The following is a 21,800-nucleotide window of genomic DNA, read 5'->3' on the forward strand; positions in this document are numbered from 1 at the left end:
AGCCTCTTAACAGGTGCATGCCACCATGACCATATTAAACATTTAAAAATTTTTTTTGTAGAGATAGCATCTCACTAAGTTGCTTAGGCTGGTCTCGAGCTCCTAGCTTCAAGCAATCCTACTGTCTCAGCTTCCCAAAGCACTGGGATTATAAGTGTGAGCCACTGCACCTGACCCAGAACTTTTAAAGGACTAACACCTTCTTTAAGAGGTGTCATTCTGAAAAGCCAGTACTACACTGATTCCAAAAGTAGACAAAGACACAACAAAAAACTTACAGGCCAATATTCCTGATGAATATAGTTGCAAAAATTCTCAACAAAATACTAGCAAACCTAATCTAACAGCACATCAAAAAGATTATAGACCATGATGAAGTGAAATTTATCTCAGGGATGCAAGGATTTTTCAACGTACACAAATCAGTAAATGTGATATATCACATCAGCTGAATGAAGGACAAAAATCATATAAACATCTCAATAGATGAAAAAAGGCATTTGGTAAAATTCAACATCTCTTTATGATAAAAATTTTCAACTATTAATAGGAGCATATTTTATCACAAAAAAAAGATTGTACTAAAACAAACAAACAAAACACACAGCTAACAATATACTGAATAGGGAAAAGCTGAAATCTTTATTTCTAAGAACCGTGACAAGACAAGGATGCCCACCTTCACCACTCTTATTTAGCGTAGTACTTGAAGTACTAGTCAGAGCCATTAGGCAAGAGAAAGAGACAAAGGGCATCTAAATTAGAAAAGAGAAAGCCAAATTCTTCCTGTTTGCAGATGACATGATCTTATACACAGAAAAACCTTAACACTTCACCAAAATACTCTTAGAACTGATAAACGAATTCAGTAAAGTGGCAGGATACAAAATCAACACACAAAAATCAGTAGTATTTCTAAACACCAATGATAAACTGCTTGAAAAGAAATTGAGAAAGTGACCTCATTTATAATAGCTACAAAGAAATACAATACTTAGGTATAAATTTAACCAAGGAGGTGAAATACTTAGGAATAAATTTAACCAAGAACATGAAAGACTTTTACAATAACAATTATGAAGCACTGATGAAAAAATTTGAAGACATACAAAAAATGAAAAGATATTCCATGTTCATGGATTAAAAGAATTAATATTGTTAAAAGGCCATACTACCCAACGTAATCTACAGAATCAATGCAATTCTTATCAAAAGACCAATGACATTCTTCACAGAAATGGAAAAAGCAATCCTAAAATTTGTATGGAACCATAAACGACTAAATAGCCAAAGTGATACTGAACAAAAAGAACAAAGCTGAAGGCATCACACTATCTCACTTCAAGATCTCCTGCAAAGATATAGTGACCAACACAATATTGCATTGCTATAAAAACTGACACACAGACCAATGGAACAGAATAGAGAACCCAGAAATAAATTCATGTATTTACAGGCAATGGATTTTCAACAAAAGCACCAAGAACATTCATTAGGGAAAGAACACCTCTTCAATAAATGATTTTGAGTAAACTGGATATCCACATGTAGAAGAATGAAACCAGACCCCTATCTTATATCATAGACAAAAATAAATTCAAATGAATTAAAGACTTAAATGTAAGACCCACCAGCAATGTATGAGAAGTTGTTACTCCACATTTTTTCCTATATTTGTTGTTGTCAGTATCTATATTTTTAGCCATTCTAGACATCATATAGTGATATCTCATTGTGGTTTTTATTTGCATTTCTCTGATAAGTAATGATATTGAAAACTTTTTCATGGGTTTATTGGTCATTGATGTATTTTCGTTTGTGAAGTGTTTGTTCAAATCTTTTGCCCATTTTTATAATTGAATGTTTGTCTTTTTATTATTGAATTATAGACATTCTTTATATGTTTTAGATTAACATCATTGGCAGATACATGTTTTGTGAATATTTCTTCCCACTCTGGCTTACCTATTTATTTCATCAACAGTATCTTTGATAAAGTTTATCTTATCAAACTTTCATTTTCTGGTTGTTTCTTTCTGTCTTGTACGATTTGCTTACATCACTAGTCTGTGGGCTCCTATAGTGAATGAGTGTGAATATTTTTTTCTTGGGCCCTTAGCCCCAGCATAGAGCCTGACTTATAATGGCCCAAAAGTGTAGTACTAAATTTGTTGGGAGTAGGAGAGGAGGAAATATGTTTCCTCTTTTTTTGCATAGTATCTTTTTAGGGAATTATCTCCCCTCACCATTTAGTCCTTCAGGTTAAGAAAAGGTTTATCTCATTCCAATCCATCCCTAAGGGTGGGCACTACTTGATCCAAAGCAGGCCAATTGAAGCCTTGCTCTGCACTCTTGTAAGAAATATGAGCGTAGAGGTATCATCACCCTCTTTCTACCAAGATTTAGAAGGACATTGTAATGGTAAAGCAATTGCTTGCCATCTTTGCTATCACCCAAACAATCCTACTTGAGTATGAAGTCAATACAGAAGTTAAGAGATGGAAAATGGAGAATAAATGATCCTTGAAGACATAATTGGAATCCTTGGATTCAACTTTTCCTGAATTTTACTTCCCTTTGAAATGTCCAATTATATAAATCAAAGCTTTTCAGTTTATGTATCTGTTTAAGCAAATTTGAGTTATACTTTTATTTTTTGCAACCCAAAAAGTCCTGTCTAGTATACTTCTTAATAATGTATCCTTCCCCTAATTAACATCTAATTCTCCAAATCTCCAGAGGTCTTTTGGAGGTGAAGGAGATGGGGTGGAAAGCAATATTCATAATTATCTGAGAGTGTGTGACCAATATAACAGGAATCCTGGCTTCATACATTATGTAGCATTGTTAAAAATCATAAACTTTTAAATCATGATAAAAATTTACAAACAAAACTAATTATAACATTCAGATCATGGAGAGACCTGCTACTATTATGTCCAAGCATGCTCCTCACTGTCACTTTATTTCTATATATTGTCATCAAGTATATGATTGATTAATGAAAGAAATATGAATCCTTAAAATAAGCAAATCCATTCTTTCTCTTTTAATAGTAGAACACAAGCCAGATGAAATCATTTTTTACAGACTCTGTCGTATAAAATTGACAAAAGTAAAGTTGTTCTGGTTAAAGATGTATATATGTATCTGTGTATGTATGTATCTTTGTATGTGCGTACATATGTATCTATGTGGTCTGTGTGCTTATGTGTATGTGTGTCTGCATATGATGGTGTATGTTTATACATGTGTGGTATAAAGTGAATGAGACTGTTTGTATATTTATATATATGTGTGTATGAGTGTGTGCTTGTGTGTCTCTATCTCTATGTGACTGTATTTGCGTCTGTGTCTATATCTCTATGTGCTACATTGTGGCTTAATTTGCATTTGTGTGTGTGTGTAGTATAAGTATGGGTTTGTGATTGTGTTTGTGTCAGTGTGCTCTGTGTTTGTGTCTACATGTGCATTTGTGCAAACGTGTATGTGCCTGTGTTGTACGTGTATGCCTGTAGGTATATTTGTGTGGTTGTGTATGTGTATGTGTCAATGTGTCTGTGGTTGATGGTAGGGAGAAGGGTAAAGCTACACTATCCTATTCTGTACTTGGTGCAAATTAGGAAAAGTTGCCCTCTCTAGTGGGACAGAGCAGCCTCATAGGCACAGGGATTGGCTAGGAGAGTGGGGACTGGATTTCACTCCCCATTGGCCCCCTCATCTGGTATCTTAGGGCGGAGAGCAACTTGGTGAGCATGAGGGGTATGTTGGAAGACCTGAAGTCCATTCAGCCTCTCTTCTATTGTGCAGGCCCCTTCCCATAGAACTCAGTCTGAAAACTGATGTTCTCTAATTGTCTCAAAATGCCACGATTCCAGAGGTGTTCATGGCAGAGTTCCTCTACCTGAAGTCCAGGCACTGCAGAGCCTCCAGAAGGCTCCTTCTTTGACTCAGCCTCAGGCCTTCAGCATGCCTTCCCGCAGGTAGACCTTCTCTCATTTCTCTTTTTGGAAAGCTCAAGCCAGAGAGTCCTGCCTTAGTATCCTATGGCCTTAGACTCGCTTCTGCCACCTGTTGCCTTGTTGTGGAAAACACGTGTTGAGGTTTAGGGTTGCATATTGCCATGGCTCATTACATGGTTTGCAGTTTTTAAAGAATGACTCATGACTAAAAGGCTGTGGGGTTGTGATTAGGTGGTGTTAGCGGAGAAAGATATGGATGGTGTGGGACTAGTTTAGATGGAGAGTGAGGTCTTGGAACAGGGAGTGGATAAGCAGTTCAAATGTGGAAGAGAAAACTGGTGCTGCAGGTTGGCTCTAGAAGGATCATTAGGACTTACATTCCTTCGAAGCTTTCATATCCAATATGAGCTGCCCACTTCAGCTTCTCAGCAGAAACTCCCTCTTCAGCAGTCTGACTTGTAGTGTCTTGTGATACATGACCTTGGGCAAGTTGCTCAACCTTTGTAAGCCTCTGTTTCTTCAGTAATAGCCCTATTTACTTATCTGGGTGGTTAGGAGGAACAATGACATAGTCTATGTGACAACCTGGGAGCACAGCACTAAGTGAATATTGTTGCAGTCTTTTCTCCTCTTTCGCTATACCCTCTTCTTCCACCTCCGGGTGCCCCTAGCACTTCATCTGCCCATAGTACAGCGTCCAGCTCTGGCCTAGCACTTGGCAAGTGCTCAGTAGTCAGTAGATATTTACTGAGTGAAGAGTTAAAAGAAGTCAGGCAGGCAGACTGAGGGAAAATAGTAAGTAGTAGGCAAGTAATAAAGTAAGTTGAAACATTTTCCCATCTTTGGAAATGAACTAATAGCATCCTTTGATATGAAAGTTGAATAAACAATGATTTTGCATCTGTAAATACAGCTGTAGGTGATGGCCAGGGTGGGGAGCTCAGTAGGCACTTCTGATTACTGATTTCTTGTTTGTGATCATCTGCCAGGTCTACAGTGGACCATTTCAGTTTTCCCTTTGATATGACAGGGCGAATTTGGAAGAGAGAGTGTGTATGCAATGGCACCTGTTCATGCCAGAGGGTCAAGTTTCAGAGAGGCTTAAAGGAATCTAAATGGTGAAAAGAAGAAAGGAGAAAATAAATCTTATTAGTAATGAGAGATGCAGTAGGCAGGTAAGGTCTGTCATCACCGCAATTATATACCAGGTATTTATCACCTGCTATTATAGAGCACTGTGCTAGTTGCTGAGATTGTGAAGTAGAATTCCAGGTTTTTGCCCTCCAGAGGCTTCCAATCTAGGAAATGGAATTGGTTAGAAGATAAAGAAGTATCAAACACTATCTGTCTGTTCAGTACTGTGACAAATGCTTAAAGGTATTTTGTAAGATATAATCATTCTCCAAGGAGAATCTAAGGTTCAGAGAGATTAAGAAACTTTCTCCAGCTCATCCATCAAACAAGCTGTAGAACTGGGAGAAGGCCCAAGTCTGTCTGGCTCTAATGGCATTGTACTGCCTGTAGGCCTCTGAGTAAGAGCATCCGGGCAAGAGTGTGAAAAAGAGAATTAACTTGACAAGCTATCCTAGGTTCAATGCGATGTGAGTAATATTTGATGATTGTTGCAGGAATCCTACAAGAAAAGAGATTAATTGAGCTAGAAGGAGGAACTGTACAGAGGAGGTACATCCTCAACTAGATGCTGAGGGCAGAATATGAATCCAGTAAGAATGAAGGGAATGGCATTTTAGGTGGAAGTAGGCATCGTATGTGCAAAGGTGGGAAGTGGGAAAATTTTCACCTTCTGGGTTTCTGTTATGCAGCATGGAGTACCAGAGAGAGCACAGCCTGCTCCAAACTTACTAGTAGTGCTTTCCCAGCCCAGTCACCCAATTTCCATAAACCTCAGTTTCCCTATCTGTGCAATGGTTGTGATAATAGGCATTTCATAGAGTTGTTGAGACCAGAGACAATATGCATAATGTTATCTACCTCCTCAAATATCACCACTCTAAATTAAACTTCAATCGAAATCAGCTTCCCTCTCTTATAGTTTTCTGTTTTCCTTTCTACTTGCACTTGAATCAATTATATATTTGTGTGTTTATTTCTTTAATGTTTGTTTCCTGACTGTAAGTTCCACGAGGACAAGGAAAATGTCTGTTCATCTCAACACTATCTCTTTAATGCCTAGACCAGTACTCAATAAATCTTTGTTGAATGAATGAATACATAAATGTAGGAATGAATAAATGAATAATAAGATCAATTTCTGTGCTATGATTCTAAGAATCTTAGGGAAAATGTCTCTTTTCTCTGGTAATGGGCAGGTTGCTAATGCAGGAAAAGCTTTCATAGAATGAAGTTAGAGCATTACAGGGCCTCCACAGGTTACCAGAGAAGCACCATGACTCGTCTGTCTACTATATGGAACCATCTCTGAGCAGGAAGGAAATTACACCAACTTCCAGCTCAGCTGGTTCCAGAGTTTCACAACCCAGCTCTGTCGTGCTTACTTCTGACGTGCTACTTCACTGGTGTGACCTGCAGTGTGCTTAGTGGATAATGACACTGCATAATCCCCATGCTGCCCCTCAATGACCCTGAGTGATGTCTAGACTTTCCAGTAATCAAGTCTTATAATTCAATGCAATGCAATAATCTTTTATGTATTGTTGGGGAGGAGAATAGGGAATATATAGATGCACTGATAATTACTAGGCATTTGATATATGATCTGTGATAGAGATAAGGGCAGGAAACTAAACGGTACAGAGGAAGCTACATGGTCCAGCCTGATGTGAAACAATGGATGTATGGTTGGATAACATTTATATATTTTCAAAGTGTGATTATATATTTCATCCCTTCCTGGTCTCCCTGTAGTCATGGGGCAGTATAGATAGCATTTGCATTATTTGTTCCTATGATATATAGAGAGAAACTGAGGCAGATGGGGGTGGTCCGGGACATAGATCTGGTTTCAGTGGCTGTCTTAGTCTGTTTTGTGCTGATATAACAGAATGCCAGAGGCTGGGTAACTTATAAAGAAAATAAATTTATTTCTCACAGTTCTGAAGGCTGGGAAGTCCAACATCAAGTTGCTGGCATCTGGGGAGTGTCTTCTTCTGTGTCACCCCATGGCAGAAAGTGAGTGGGTGAGAAAGAGGAGTTGGGAAATCGTGGGAAATCAAACTTGTCCTTTTATAATGAACTCATTCCTGTGACAATGGCATTAATCCATTCATGAGGGTAAAGCCTGCATGGCCTAACCACCTCTCATTAGGCCTCACCCCCCAACACTATTGCATTGGGGATTCCAGTTTCCAATACATGCTTTCTTGGGGACACATTCAAATCATAGCAATGGCAGATAAGAACTCATGGCCCAGAGCTAATGACCGTCAGTTTAGGGATCTTCTGAACCATACTGTCATTCACCCTTATGTTGGACAGCAGTATGAGCATGCTTGCAATTTCACAATGTCACAGAAGGTGGGGGACCTTCTATAATATGTCCCCTATGCACTTTTCTGATGGAACATCAGAATATAATAAATTAGTGATACAGAAGTGCTGGGAAGTGAAGGATGTGGTCCCTTTAAATGATAGGGAAGGGGACAGGGACATGCTTACGTGTGCCCAAGGACCTAGGTGAGGATAGGCATTTTTGTTTTCCTGCCCAAATATTGCATTTCCCAAGACCACCCTGGCCTGCCACGCCCCCATCCTGTGCCTATAAAATCCACAAGACTGTAGCAGGTAGACACACAGGTGGCTGGACATTGAGGGGAACACATCAGCGGAGGAACACACGGGCAGCTGGATGGTGAGAGGAACACACTGACACCAGCAGGCCACCAACTGGCAGAATGACATGGAGTTTGACTGGGGCAGTCGGAGGAGAGCCTGGGTTGCCAAGCAGCCCGACTCCAGGGGAAAACCATCTCCCTTTTGGCTCTTCCACCTGCTGAGAGCTACTTCCACGCCATAAAACCTTGTAATCATTCTTGAAGCCCATGTGTGATCTGATTCTTCTGGTACAGCAAGGCAAGAACCCCAGCATACAGAAAGCCCTCTGTCCTTGCAATATGGCAGGGGTTTAATTGAGCTAACACAACCACCCATGGACGGCTAAACTAAAAGAGCACCTTGTTACACATGCCAACTGGGGCTTTGACTGTAAACAGTCACCGCAGACACTGCTGTAGGGTCAGAGCTCCACAGCCTGCCTGTCTGTATGCTTCCCTAGAGGTTTGTGCAGCGGGGACTGAAGAAGTGAGTCACACCCCCATTGCATGTCCTGTGAAGGGGACAAGGGAACTTTTCCCATTTCATTAGGAGTTGGCAAACTAAGGCTCATGGGCCACATTGTCCATTGCCTGCTTGTGTAAGTAAAGTTTTATTGAAACATAGTCATACCTACTCATTTACTATTGTCTATGGCTGCTTTTACATTACAAAGTTGAGTAGTTGCCAGGGAGACTGTATTGCCCACAAAGTCTAAAAATATTCACTATCGGTCCTTCACAGAAAAAGTGTCACTCCCTGGAATAAATGAATCAAATGGAAGTAAACGGAAAAAAAAAAAAAAGGATTCATTCATTCATAATAGGCAGTGTATCACAACTGAAAAACATAGTGAAAACTAGGTCAGAATCTCACCTTCGCCACTTGGCTGGAAAACTTTGAACAAATTATTTGTACTCTTTGGGACTGTTTCTGCATATATCACCTTGTAAGGTTGCTGTTTGATAATTCTATTATACAATGTAATGTATCTGTTACAGTGTAATATATCTGTTATTAGGTTTGACCCCATACAATAGAAAACACAAAATAAAAGCATCTTACACAGGACAGCAACTTTTTCTTTCATGTGGAGGTCTGAAGGACAGTGGGTGTTGATTAGTCCGGTGCCTCCTGCACTAGGAACCCACGCCTCTTTCACTTTGTTGCTTTGCTGTGTATGGGTTTCATTCCCGAGGTCCTTTCATGGTTCAACATGGCTGCTGGAACAAATAAAAAATCAAATACACAAAAGCCTAGAGAAAGAGCCATCCATAGAGGCCAGGCAGCAAATCCACTTATTCAAGTCTAGCCAAGATGAGACCCCCCTTGCCACAGTGCATGAAACCAGCATATTTCACTTATTCATTCTTGGGGTATGTTGAAGCAGATCTGGAAGCAATATCTTCTATGTATTAAGTATCTAACACTTTACAAAGCATTTTCATATGTCTTACCACACTTGTTCTTCATAATGCTCTGAAAAGGTAAGATGAATAGATCTTAATATCATTATTCCTATTGAACCCTTGATTCACACAGCTGCTAAGTAACAGATTCCAACGAGTCTACAGCTAGGTCTTTGGATATGTTACTGGTAATGAAAAGGTGAACAATTATGGTGCAAAAGAAAGAAAATGAGCCAAACCAGGATCCCTGGTAGAGTTGCAGTGCAAAGACTGGGGCTAATTGTGTGGTCTCAGCCTCACTGGGCTGTTCTCACCTGTAAGACCAAGATAAGAGCACTCATTTACTTCTGGGGTTGTTGTGAAGATAGCAGACAATCTTAGTGCACCTGCCACTTAAGATCAGTTCAGTGAAATTATTACCTTTCACAGGTGTGTCTTTGGAAAATCACTTTCCCTTCCTGGATCTCAGTTTCCTTTTCTAGGAAAACAACATGTTTGGACTCAGCGACTGCTAAACTGTCTCCCAAATCTCGAGCTCCCTCAGTCTGGGATCGTGCCTTTTATGAAAATAGCTCGGACTGGAGCTCAGGTTGGAATTCTCCCTTTGGTTGCTTCCTAGCTGTGTGTCCTAGTAAGAGCTAAAAATTTCGAATTCCCCACATCTGTATAACAGGGATACATAACATGTAGATTATTAGAAAGGGAAGGCATGTGAGAATTAAGTGAGGTCGGTGTCCAGTACCCACTAAATTGTAAAACTTCTCAAAGGCAGGGACGCATCTGTTTTACATATTTACAGAATGTCATACGTTGAAGTACGGGGCTTGGCCACGGGGTTAGAACATTTCTGTAAAGAGTAAGGAACCACACACAAAGCAAGCAATCAAGAATTGTAACCATGCAATATTCTTAATATTTCTTACACTCGCCTACAACAGTCCTGGTGTTTAGTAAACTAACACACACACCCATCTGGGGCTGCGGAGAGTCCTCCTAGGTGAGCTCCGCAAGGTGAGTCCCCAGAGCCGGGAACTCGCAGACTGAGCAGTCACAGCCTAGCCGGTCTTGGGTCCGCGCTCCTCCCGCCCTGCCCAGCTCTGCCGGCTGAGGTGCCGGCCAATCCCACGACCGGTTCAAAGGGCCAATCAGGCCGCGCTTTACAGGGGCCGCGCCGGCGGCTGAGGGGCCGCGCGCGAGGCGGGGCTGCAGCCGACCCGGGGACCGCCCTGCCCAGGCGCAGTGGGGCTCGGCGCGGCTACGTGCAGAATCTCTCTAGCTAAAATGTAATTTCAGATTGGACAAGTACTGTAAGTGACCCGCCTCTCAGTCCCACGTGGGCGCCGGGGGCTTTTGCTGGCGCGCAGGCTCTTAGCGCTTCTCCAACCCGGCCCGGCCCTTCCCTCCGTTTTCCCGCAGTGGTTGCCTCCTCCTGCCCTTCCTCCTCCTTCCCTTCCTCCTCCTGCCCTTCCTCCTCCTCCCCTTCCTCCTCCTCCCTTTCCTCCTCCTCTGGCCGCTTAGTCTCACACCCGGCGGGCCGTTGCTCCCGAGACGTTGTTGAGTCCCCTGTGTCCTCTTCTGGGTGAGGCGTCCGGCCACTCAAGGGAAGGGAAGGGAAGGGTCGGCCTTGACTGTATCCCCAAGGCTGCCCGTTAGGTGTCTGGAACCCGTACTGCTTCCTCTCCGATCAGTGCCCATTTAACTATATTCAGTTCTCTTTCTCTCCTCCGCTTACCCTTGTAGGGCATTTTCCCGGCATTTGAGGAGCCCTTAATTCAGGTCTGGCTACCGAAGGCATTTTTAGGCTAGTGTTGCTTGTAGCTTTAAACGCTTCCAGCACTTGTGATAATGTTTGAGGCACAGCTGAATTTACATGAGATAATGCTATTTGTTTACAGTTGTCCTGAGTAGAAAGGCCTAGGGATATCTTTCCGTTTTTATCCGTTTCCTTTTTATTTAAAGATTGACAAGGGGCCGGGCGCGGTGGCTCACGCCTGTAATCCCAGCACTTTGGGAGGCGGAGACGGGCGGATCACGAGGTCAGGAGAATCGAGACCATCCTGGCTAACACAGTGAAACCCCGTCTCTACTAAAAATACAAAAAATTAGCTGGGCGTGGTGGTGGGCGCCTTTAGTCCCAGCTACTCGGGAGGCTGAGGCTGGAGAATGGCGTGAACCCAGGAGGCTAAGCTTGCAGTGAGCTGAGATCTTGCCACTGCACTCCAGCCTGGGGGACAGAGAGAGACTCCGCCTCAAAAAAAAAAAAAAATTGACAAGGTGCAAAATGGTGAATTTCCCTCATCTTGCGCTGTTTTCCACTAAAGCTCTTCTGTATCTTAACACAAATTTCTTCCCTGAAGTCAGTCATGACATGACCAAAGTCTGAAAAGCAGTTATCCTTAGGTTAAATTTTAAAGTATGAGACCAAGAGGGGTGAGGTGCTTATTCTTTTGAATTGTACATCATAATGAAAGAAGGGAGAGTCTTTTATTTTGTGGCTGTTATTTAATTGATAGAGTTTTACATTGTATAGTTTTTGCTTGCTTTTCCTCTTTTTTCCTATGATCCACCACGTGTATGTCCTGATTTTTTTCCTGTTTAACTTGCTTGCTGGATTTTCCAGCCAGATGACTGCCGCTTGGTCTTCTGGGAGTCTCCTGTTAATGGGGCCCTCATGCTTGGCTCTTGACCTGATGGCCACTGGCCTGGCTCTTGGAGGATCGCCTAGTCGGAGGCCCAGATCACTGTTATTAAGGATGATTTGGGGAACAGATCAGAGGGGGTCAGCTGGGCCTGGAGATCCATTTTGAGGGGGAGAGAGGTTGGGAGCCTGCCTGGCTGGATTTGGAAGTCAAAACATGTGTGCTGGGAGAAGGGCATAACCCCAGAGGGTGGAGAGCTGTGTCTTTCTGGATGAAATTAAGAAGTTTACTGGGAGGAGGCTGGGCCTTCCAGGCGGTGTTAGTTTTTGCTGTGGGCCTTGTCTTTTCCTGAAATTTGGTTCCCTTTCCCTAACCTTTCACTTATTAGTTTAAATAGTTCCCTTTACCTAACCTTTCACTTATTGATTTAAATGGTTTAAATCACAGTCAATTACCAGCTGGTTTTTAAAACAATTTGAGGTAATGAATCTTGCCCTTAATTTCCTAGCCAGAGTGGAACCCCCTACCCCCACTCCCAAGGGGATTTGAAATGATTCTTTTACCAGAATGTGCTACAGAGATCACTTACTCTCTCACCCGCCCACCTTTTTATAATGGAGGGACATAGAATCAACCCAAGTGGTGTAAGAGATCATCCAAATCAGTTCTTCATGTAGTCATTTGTTCACTCATCTTGTCCTCATACTTTGGGCCCAGAATGGTTGTATCTCTGGGAAAGAGCAGATGAGTAAGACTTGGTCTCTGCTTTTAAGCTTTCATCCAGTTTGCTTCAGTCCACTTTGATGAGGGAGATGATGTGATAGTGAGATGAGTACAGTGAAAAGGTATGCAGAAGACTCCCAGGAGTTGAGAGAAGGGCAAATGGCTCAACATGGGGAAGCCAATTGGGGAGGACTTCCCGGGAGGGACTACTGGAGCTGAGTTCCAAAGCCTAAGTATCAGTGGGCTGGAGAAAGGGTAAGGGATTATATGAACCAGGAACAGCATGTGCAGAACTACTGAAGCATGGCACATGGTTGATTAGTATGGCTGTGCAGGAAAGGCTGAGGTGGAAAGTCACCCGACAGGAGGTTGGGGAGGGTGAAGGCCAGATCAGGAAGGGTCTGGTGAATCATCTTGGGGGGTTTGAAATATATCTCCAGGGCAAACAGTGATGCTGTCAGGTTTATGTTATAGAAAATTAATTCTGGCTGCAGTTTGGACAATGAATTGGATTGGTGAAGCCTGGATAGAGGTAATTGTAATATAGGTGAGAGAGGTGTTAGGGTGTATAGTTATGGGAATGGAGAGAGATTAGGAAAATAGAATGGTTAGGAATGTTATAAAGTTTTGGTGCCATAAAAGAAATAGCACTTAAATATCAAATTTTCTTTTTTTCTTCTCAGCAAGGCAATTTACTTCTATAGAAGGATGTGCCCTCACAGATGGAGCAATGGTGAGCGCACACCTGGACAAGGGAGGGGAAGGGGGTCTTATTCCTGATGCATGTGGCCCCTGCTGCTGTGTTGTTCACCTATTGGCTAGGGTTAGACTGCACAGGCTAAACTAGTTACAGTTGGCTAATTTAAAGAGAGTGACGGGGTGACTGCTTTGGCGAGAAAAATGGTTATAGCAGAGCAGGAAATCAGAATGAGTCAGGGTGGAGAATGAGCGGGTAATCGGAATGAGTCAGTGAGTCTGGGGGGAGCAGGGGATCGAAAAAGGTTGCTTTATGAGGAAGTTAAGTTTAAAAGTAGAAAATAATTGAACATACTGACATATTCTTTGAAGAGAAATTTAGAGCTCATATCTAATGGAAATTAATTACTGATTGAGTGTAGGGATAAGACGGAATGTAGTCATCAGTAGGTGTTCTTGAGTGGGCTATTTTGTAGCAGCTTTAGTGAGGAATAATTGACATCCAATAAACTGTACCTATTGAGAGTGGCTAATTGGAGAAGTTTTGTTATATACATATATCTATGAAAACCATCATGACCATCAAAAGAACATACCTAATAACCCCAAAGATTGCTTGTACCCTTTTTAATTCCTCTTTGTATACCCTCTAAGGTAAAGTATATCTTAAATCTTTTGCCCATTTTAAAAAATGAGCTTTTTATTTTCTTTTTATTGAGCTTTGAGAATTCTTTATTCTTATTGTAAGTTCTTTATCACGTGTAACTTGCAAATATTTTATCTTATTTTGATGCTTGTCTCTTAACAGTGTCTTTTGAAATCAGCATTCATTTTGATGAAGTCTAATTTATAATTTTGGTTAAATAAATGTTACCAATCTGATTTTTTATGGATCATGTTTTTTGTGTTTTATCTAAGATATCTTTGCTTAACCTAAGGTTTCAAATATTCCTCCTATTTTTAAAAGAAGTTTTGTCATTTTTGGTTTTATATTAAATCTGTGATCATTTTAAGATAATTTTTGTATGGGACATGAAATATGGAATCAAGTTTTTTTTTGCATATGGCTATCCAGTGGTTCCAGCACCATTTGCTGAAAAGCCTATCTTCGTTGAATTGCCTTTGCACCTTTGTTCAAAAATCAATTTACCATGTATACATTGGGGCAATTTTGTGTTTTATTTTGTTCAATTGATCTCTTATCTATTTTAATGCCAATACCACATAGTCTTGATAAATATAGCTTTGTAATAAGTACTGAAATCAGCTAGTATAAGTCCTTTAATTTTGTTCTTTCTAAATTTTGTTTTGATTATTCTAGGTTTTATTTCCATATGAATTTTATAATCATTTTGTCCATTTCAAAATAAAGGCCTATTTAGATCTTAACTGGAATTGTATTGAATGAATACGTTAATTTGGGGGGAGAATTGACATTTGAAATGCGTTATATCTGTTCATTTATTTAAGTCTTCCTTATTTCTCTAGGCAATATTTTGTAGCTCTCAATACATAGGTCTTACGCATCTTTGTTGGATTATCTGTAGGTATTTCCTATTTTTTGATAATATTGTAAATGATATTAAAATTTTATGTATTTTAAAAATTTAATTTCCAATTGTTTTCTTGCTACTGGTATATTGATTGTGTATCCTGAAATTTTGCTAACGTGCTTATTATTTCTAAGAGCTTTTTTGTAGATGCCATCAGATTTTCTATTTAGGTGATCCTGTCATCTATAAATATAGTTTTACTTCCTTTCCAATGAGGTTGCCTTTTATTTTCCTTGCTGTATTCCACTAGCCAGAACCATTGCTTTACATAGAACTGATGAGAGCTGACATCTTGCCTTCTTCCTGATCTGAGGGAGATGCATTCATTTTTTCGTCATTAAGTATGATGCATGATTCTAGTTGTATATCTTTTGTAGATATGGTTTATCAGGTTTAGGAAGTTTCATTGTATTCCTACCTTACTGAGAATTTTTTTAAATTCTCAGTAAGGTATGTTGTAATTTTGTTGTTTTTCCTATGACTGTTGTGATCTTTTTTTTTTTTTTTGAAACAGAGTTTCACTCTTGTTGCCCAGGATGGAGTGCAATGGTGTGATCTCAGCTCACTGTAACCTCCACTTCCTGGGTTCAAGTGATTCTCTTGCCTCAGCTTCCCGAGCAGCTGGGATTACAGGCATGCGCCACCACACCCAGCCAATTTTTTTTTTTTTTCAGTAGAGATGGGTTTCTCCATGTTGGTCAGGCTGGTCTTGAACTTCTGACCTTAGGTCATCTGCTCGCCTCGGCCTCCCAAAGTGCTGGGATTACAGGTGTGAGCCACTGCGCCCGGCTGATCATTCGTATTTTTAAAAAAGATTCTTAATGTGTTGAATTACATTTATAGATTTTTTTTTTTTCCAGCGTTAAATCTTGTGTTCCTGAGATAAACCCTATTGGTCAGGGCATATTATCCTTTTTTTATATTGTTGGATTTTATTAGCTGAAGTTTGAAGAATTTTTGTATCCATCCTTATGATGGATATTGATCTACAGTTTTCTTATATGATCTAAATACCCGATCTCTCAGTAAATCTGGCCTCATAGAATGAATTAGGAAGTATTTCTTCCATTTTGATTTTTTCTGAAAGAGATTATGTAGAATTGGTATTTTTGTTTCTTAAAGGTTATTGCAACACTTCACAATAGCAAAGACATGGAATCAATGTAAATGCCCGTCAGTGGTAGATTGGATAAAGAAAATGTGGTACATATACACCATGGAATACTATCCAGCCACAAAAAGAACAAGATCATGTCCTTTACAGCAGCATGTATGGAGCGAGCTGGAGAACATTATCCTGAGCCAGCTAACACAGAAACAGAAAACCAAAAATACTGCATGTTCTCACAAGCGAGAGCTAAACAATGAAAAGAAATGGACACAAAGAGGGGAACAACAGACACTGAGATCTACTTGAGGGTTGGGGGTAGGAGGAAGGAGGATTAGAAAAAAATAATGTATTAATATAAAAAATGCAAATCTAAAGTATTTAAATAAAATTGAACTTTATTCAGCTTGTTGAAAGTTTAACCGAATCTTATTAAATAAGTTTTAAAAAATCCATTCACAATGCCAAAAAAAAAAACCCTGTTTAGTAGGTTTCACTAGTGAAGCCATCAGAGCATGGAGTTGTTCTTTTGGGGGCAGGAGGCTAAACGCAAAGTCATTTGATGACATACATATAGGACTGTTCGGGTTTTCCATTTCCTTTCCCTCCCAGCTTTATTGAGGTATCATTGACGAGTAAAAATTGTACATACTCAAGATGTGCAACGCAATTTGATATATGTTATGAAATGATTACCACAATCAAGCTAATTATATCCATCACCTCATGTAGGTAGGTACTCTTTTTGTGTGTGGTGAGAACACTTAAGATTTACTCTCTTAGCACATTTAAAGTATACAGTGAATTATCAACTGTAAGCACTATGTTGTACATTAGATCTCCAGAAATTTTTCTAATAACTGAAAGTTTGTATTCTTTGCTGAACATCTCCCCATTTCCTCAATCCCTGGTAACTGCCATTCTCCTCTCTGTTTTTATGAGCTGACTTTTTTAGATTCTACATATAAGGGATATCATGCAGTGTTTCTTTCTGTTCTTGGCTTATTTCACTTAGCATGTTGTATTCCAAGTTCATCCGTGTTTTGGCAAACGGCAGGAATCTTTTTTGAGGCAGAATAATATTCCATTGCATATATATATGTGACATTTTCATTATCCATTCACCCATCTATGGACATTAAAGTTGTTTTCATATCTTAGTTATTGTGAGTAATGCTGCAATGAACATGGGAGTACAGCTATAACACCAAGTAGTGATTTTTCTTTGGGATATATATCCAGAAGTAAGATTACTGTATCATATGGTAGTTCTATTTTTATTATTTTGAGGAACTTCTGTACTGTTTGCCATAATGGCTGCACCAATTTACATTCCCACCAACAGTGTACAACAATTCCCTTTTCTCCATATTCTCATCAATACTTATTCTTTGACTTTTGATAATAGCTATCATAATAGGTGTTAAGTGATTTCTCATTGTGCTTTTGATTTACACTTTGCTGATGATTAGTCATGGGTGAGCATGTTTTCATATACCTATTAGGCATTTGTATGTCATCTTTGGGAAAATGTCTATTCAAGTTCTTTGCCCATTAAAAGAAATCAAGTTACTTATTTTGAGTTGTATACATTTTAAAAATATATTTTGGATTTTAAGCCCTTATTGGGATATATGATTTGTAAATATTTTCTCTTTTAGAGGTTGCTTTTTCATGTTCTCGATTGTTTCCTTTACTGTGCAGAAACTTTGATGTAGCCTCACTTGTTTATTTTTGCTTTTATTGCCCGTGGTTTTGATGTCATATCCAAAAAATCATTGCCAAGATCAATGTCGAGGAGTTTTTTGTCTATTTTCTTCTATGAGTTTTAAGGTTTCAGGTCTTAGGTTTACATCTGTAATCCATTTTGAGTTGATTTTTGTGTATAGTATAAGGGTTCAATTTCATTCTTTCACATGACTATCCAGTTTTTCCAACACCATTTATTGAAGAGACTTCCCTTTCCCCATTGTGTATTTTTGTTGCTTTTGTCAAAGAGTAGTTGATTGTATATGAGTAGTTTATTTCTGGGTTTTCTATTGGTTCCATTAGTGTATATGTCTCTTTTTATTCAAGCGCCATATTGTTATGATTATTATGACTTTGTAATATAATTTGAAATTGGAAAGTGTGATGTCTCCAGCTTTGTTCTTCATTCCCAAGATTGCTTTAGCTATTTGGAGTTTTTTATGGTTCCATATGAATTTTAGGATTGTTTTTCTCTATTTTTTTTGAAAAATGCCAGTGGTATTTTGATAGGAATTACTTTGAATCTGCAGATCACTTTGGGTAGTATGGTTATTTTAGCAATATTATTTCTACCAATCCATGAACGTGGATTTCTTTCCGTTTATTTGTGTCTTCTTCAGTTTCTTTCATCATAGGTTTATAGTTTTCAATAGACAGATCTTTCACCTCCTTGGTAAGTTTTGTCCTATTTTCCTTTTTGATGCCCTTCTAAGTGGGATTGTTAGTTTCTTTTTGGCATAGTTCATTGTTAGTGAATAGAAGTGCAGCTGATTTTTGTATGTTGATTTTGTATTCTGCAGCTGTATCGAATTAATTTATTAGTTCTAGCAGTGTTTTTTCTTTTTTTTGAGTCTTTGGGTGGTTTTCTACATATAACATCATGTCATCTGTAAACAGACAATTTTATGCCTTCCTTTCCAATTTGGATGCCTTTCATTTATTTTTCTTGTGTAGTTGCTCTAGCTAGGACTTCCAATACTGTGCTGAGTAATAGTGGTAAGAGTGGGCATTCTCTCTTGTTCCTGATCTTAAAGGAAAAGCTTTCAGCTTTTTAATGTTGAGTATCATATTGGCTTTGGGCTTGTCATATATGGTCTGTATAATGTGAGGTGGATTCCTTCTATATCTAATTTGTTGATAGTTTTTATTGTGAAAGTATGTTGAATTTTGTCAAATGTTTTTGCAGAATCTATTGAGATATAGTATTTTTATCCTTTGTTCTGTGAATGTAGTGTATCACATTTATTGATTTGCATATGTTGAGTCATCCTTGCATTACAAGGATAGTTACTTACTTGATTATGGTGAATGATCTTTTTAATGTGCTGTTGAATTTGGTTTGCTAGTATTTTATTGGGGATTTTTGCATCTGTGTTCATTGTGGATATTAGCCTGTAATTATCTTTTCTCATAATGTCCTTGTCTAGCTTTAGTTTAAGGGTAATGGTAATGTTGGCCTCATAAAATGAGTTTGGAAGTATTTCTTCCTCTTTAATTTTTTGTAAGAGTTCAAGAAGAATTGTATTAATTCTTTAAATGTTTGGTAGAATTTATACTCTACCCAATTCCCTGTGAGTTATGGGGCTTTCTACTCTGGCTGTTATGAATAGAACTCTTCTTGACCTTATGTGAAGCCCACTGATTTGTTCACTCCAATCCTTTTTGGTGCTTCTGCCTCAGATTGTTTTCACATATGGATGCATTAGTATGGATGATTAGTACTCTCCTGAATACTTGAGGAGTACCTTTGCAACTCTCTGGAATTCTTCTCTGCAGCTCTCTCCTCTCTTGCCCAAGATTCTAGCCTTTTTGTTCGCCACAGACTTTCGGCGCTGTCTCCTCAACTCAGGGAGACTGCTGGGCTTGGTCTTTGTTTGTCCTTCTTGTGCCACCATCTGCAGACATTTCCCAGGGATTAAACTTGAACCATTGAAGGACTTATTTCATTTTTTCCCATCTCTGTGTTATTACTCTGTTGCCTCATGTCCAATGTCATGAGAATCTTCGTTTTCGATTTTTTCCCCCATTGTTTTAAGCTGGGAGGTGAATATGATTCCTGTTACTACATCTTGGCTGAAATTGGAAGCATTCAACTAGAATTTTTGAGGAAAATGTAAAGAAAGGACTACTCGAAGATATGAGGAAGGGATTTTTGAGGTACTCGGGTACCAGTAATAAAGGGGAACTTTTACCACTTCAGGGTGCTAAGAGCATGGTGAAGGAAGTATATCAGAGGGAAACACATAAGATATACCTAAATTAGGATAATTTTCAATAAAAGAACTATTGAGTAAAGTGAGGGCAGCCTGAATGCCTGAACAAGAAGACTGTTACATCCTTAGACCCAAAAGCGTGAGGGAAGGACTGGTTACCAGAACCCAAAAGGAGAAATTGTGCGGAGAAGGCTGCCTGGAGAGTTATTCTGGCCCAAGAGAAGCAGCTGGCCCGGGCCAACTCTATGGGAAAGGAGGCCTGACCTTACTCTCCTCCTTCCTTTGAGGCTTCAGCTAGAGCTCTCCATTGCTGAAACCCAACTAAAAGACAGAGGATTAGAGAGTCTTGGAGATTCAGACTATTGTCCCCAGGACAGATAGCGGGGAGAGAAGCTGGAGAATGGATATGTAGTCAGGGAGGAATATACAGTGACGTGTATAGAGTGGGTTTAGGAAGGATAGGAAAACCAAATAAAAATTGTTCAGGCTAAATATATTACCAGTCCCTTAACTATCTAGATTTGGGGCTGAGCTATACTGAAATCCTTTGCAGACTAGGCTGGAGAGCTGAGTAGCTTGGATTCTGCTGAACAGGCTATGGGAGAGAGATTAAGAAAGGACTCGGTTACTGACTGGATATTGCAAGACAAAAATTGAGAAGAAGACAAAAGTCTTTAAAATGAAGAATGAGGCCAAGCATGGTGGCTCATGCCTGTAATCTCAGAACTTTGGGAGGCTGAGGTGGGAGGATAGCTTGAGCCCAGGAATTCGAGACGAGCCTGGTCAACATGGCAAAACCCCGTTTCTATAAAAAAATTTAAAATTATTGTGTCATGATGGTGCATACCTGTAGTCCCAGCTACTCGTGAGGCTGAGGTGGGAGAATCGCTTGAGCCCAGGAGGCTGAGGCTACAGTGAGCTATAATTGCATCACTGCACTCCAGCCTGGGTGGTAGAGTGAGACCCTGTCTCAAAAGTAAATAAATAAATAAATAAATAAATAAATAAATAAAGAGTGACTTAGACAGATCAAACTCAATCTAGTTAACCAAATGTTGGGATTGTAGAATTATGTGGCAGCTTTGATATTTGAATAAGGCTATTTTCAGGATCTTTAAAAAACTGTCATGTGACATAGTAGAAAGAACATAGAGTTGAAATCCTTCTCTGTTATTCACTGACTCTTTGACCCTGGCAGGTGACCTAACTGCTCAGAACCTTGGTTTCCCATCTAAAAGTTGCAGAAAAGATTAGCAAGGCTATCTAATAAGTCACTGGCATCACATCTTGCACAGAGTAAATGTTCATAAGAAATTTATTGATGTAAGATGAGGGTTGGCTCAAAATATAAGTATGTCTAAGAAACATTTGGATTCATGTGAAGGTACATATTGATAAAACACAAATAACACTAATTCTAGTGAACCCTTAAGGGAAGAATAGTGTATTTGACAAGGATTACCTCTGAGTTCCCCTTCAAAGACAGTTTGTGAAGATGCCCCAGCTCCCTTTGCCTTCTCCCTTAAAGAGCAGATTATTTTTTATGTTAGTGTCATAGATAGTTTGTTCCTATCAAGAACAACTTATCCTTGTCAGAGTTTGGATGCTGGGCTGGATGGGCCAGTGATATGTCCCAGCATGTGTTGTATCCAGGGGGCCTCCAGAAAGGTAGAGGGAAAAGGAATACTTGCAATGTGCTTACCATGTGCAGCTAGCCCAGCTTATCTCATCTCCATGCAGTGTCATGTGGAAACATGGGTAACTGAAGATCATTCTAATTAAATATGGTTAGTGCCTCTTAATGCTGCTGCTTCTCTTTTTCTTTTATTTCTCTTAATGCTGCTGCTTCTCTTTTCTGCATGTCATGGAGGAAAGTTACAGGAACTGCAAATGTATAGCATGGAGAAAAGAAGACCTTATAGGAGGTCATCAGAGTCATCTTAAAACATTTGAAAGGGT

At 39.6% G+C, this 21,800-nt stretch overlaps 1 protein-coding gene across 3 annotated transcripts in view; it reads left to right on the top strand.

The window, feature by feature from the left end:
* The first annotated feature begins 10,349 nt into the window (after positions 1-10,349).
* FGGY (FGGY carbohydrate kinase domain containing) overlaps positions 10,350-21,800 on the top strand; it is a 442,861-nt gene continuing 431,410 nt past the window's right edge. The window contains exon 1 of one of the 3 annotated variants that reach the window (XM_033225064.1): positions 10,350-10,467. The gene's annotated coding sequence lies outside the window, so the exon portion shown is untranslated. Of the gene's footprint in view, positions 10,468-10,558; positions 10,740-21,800 lie in introns of those variants that run through there. The other 2 variants (XM_033225066.1, XM_033225061.1) reach the window with 2 other exon arrangements.

Source organism: Trachypithecus francoisi, unplaced genomic scaffold, assembly GCF_009764315.1.
Source record: "Trachypithecus francoisi isolate TF-2019V2 unplaced genomic scaffold, Tfra_2.0 Lachesis_group12, whole genome shotgun sequence".
Classification (NCBI taxonomy): domain Eukaryota; kingdom Metazoa; phylum Chordata; class Mammalia; order Primates; family Cercopithecidae; genus Trachypithecus; species Trachypithecus francoisi.